The 1675-nt window shown below is 46.9% G+C and overlaps 1 pseudogene; it reads left to right on the top strand.

The window, feature by feature from the left end:
• The first annotated feature begins 1269 nt into the window (after window positions 1–1269).
• LOC124614213 lies at window positions 1270–1387 on the top strand (annotated as a pseudogene).
• Window positions 1388–1675: the final 288 nt, after the last annotated feature.

Below are 1675 nucleotides of genomic sequence, written 5' to 3'. Positions count from 1 at the left end.
AAACGATTTTTTTTCTTTTTTCAGAGGAATCCGTGCAGTTCCTATGCACTGGAGGAACTGTGTTGAACGACAGGAAGACATTGTCGAAAAATGGTACACTTATATTCCACTTTTGTTCAATTCAAAAATTTAAAAAAATATATTTAAAGTTTTCAACTGACCCCCCATCATAATTAAATTCTGCTGTTCGATCGTTACACAGAACAATGCTCTTTATTTCTACGTATTTACAACAAAATGGTCTTCAAACATTTTAATCGGTTCTTGAAATACACCGACGAGCCAGAACATTATGACCATCTGCTTAATAGCTTGCTAATCCACCTTTGGAACGCAATACAGCAGCGATTCTGCGTAGCGTGGATTCGACCAGTCCTTGCTGGGTTGCCGGAAGTATGCGATACCAGGTATCTACACACAGGTCACGGAATTCTCGTAAATTGCCTATCTGTGGTTTGTGGGCGCGGAGTTGACGACCGATAGCGTCCCAGATGTATTCTGTCGTGTTCACATCAGGTGAATTTCGTGGCGAAGACATCAATGGAAATTCACTACCGTGCTTCCCAAACCGACGTAGCACGATTGTGTGCTTGTAACACAGACAGTTATCCTGCTCGAAGATGCCAACACTGTGGGGAAGACATCATGCATGAAGGGATGCAGGCTGTTTGCACGCAGTTCACGATTGTCATGGTGCCTTCGATTACGACCGCAGCTCCCACGGAAGACCAGGTTAACGTCCATCACTGCATAATATTCTCCCACGGGTCTGCAGACGTGGAACGGTGCAGCTGCGCGCCTGGATGACGGCGTATCCGGACATGATCATCGACCAGGCGAGAGGTTTCTATCGATCCATGATTCGATCTTGCTAATTCCCATTCGAACCGTAACTGAAGACTTCGTCAGGTCAGAATGGCAACACGTTGGAGTCGTCTGCTGCAGAGCCGCAGATTCAACAATGTGCGCTGAACATCCCCGTCAGTCCAAAAAGTTTCGAGACTGGATCAATAAAAAACAGAGAAAAATTAAGATGGTAGTTTTAATGCTTCAGGCGTCCTAAATAGTCTTTCCCTAGTTGAGTACACCGCACAGAACGTTCATATAACCAAGAGGAACTATCAAAAAGGTGCTGCTCCATCTTCGCAATGAAATAAAGTAGCGATATTGTTCAAGACCCGTGTCACGTTGACTTGAAAGTCACAACACTGATCCTTCATATGAGTTTTGGCACTTTCTCGTTTTGCGATAGGTTCATATTGATAACAGGGCAACGGCCTTGCCACAGTGGATGCACCGGTTCCCGTCAGATTACCGAAGTTAAGCGCTGTCGGGCGTGGCCGGCACTTGGATGGGTGACCATCCGGGCCGCCATGAGCTGTTGCCATTTTTTGGGGTGCACTCAGCCTCGTGATGCCAACTGAAAAGCTACTCGACCGAATAGTAGCGGCTTCCGTCAAAGAAAACCATCATAACGATCGGGAGAGCGGTGTACTGACCACACGCCCCTCCTAGCCGCATCCTCATTGAGGATGACTTGGCGGTCGGATGGCCCGATGGGCCACTTGTGGCCTGAAGACGGAGTACGTATTGATAACACCAGGCCTCGTCACCTGTGATGATTTTATCCAAGCAAGAATTATCCACACTTTCATTTCAACAAAGACGCAGCAGA

The sequence above is a fragment of the Schistocerca americana genome, chromosome 4, assembly GCF_021461395.2.
Source record: "Schistocerca americana isolate TAMUIC-IGC-003095 chromosome 4, iqSchAmer2.1, whole genome shotgun sequence".
In the NCBI taxonomy this organism is placed as follows: Eukaryota; Metazoa; Arthropoda; class Insecta; order Orthoptera; family Acrididae; genus Schistocerca; species Schistocerca americana.
The sequence above is the reverse complement of the archived record's forward strand: the minus strand, read 5'-3'. Positions and strand labels throughout refer to the sequence as shown.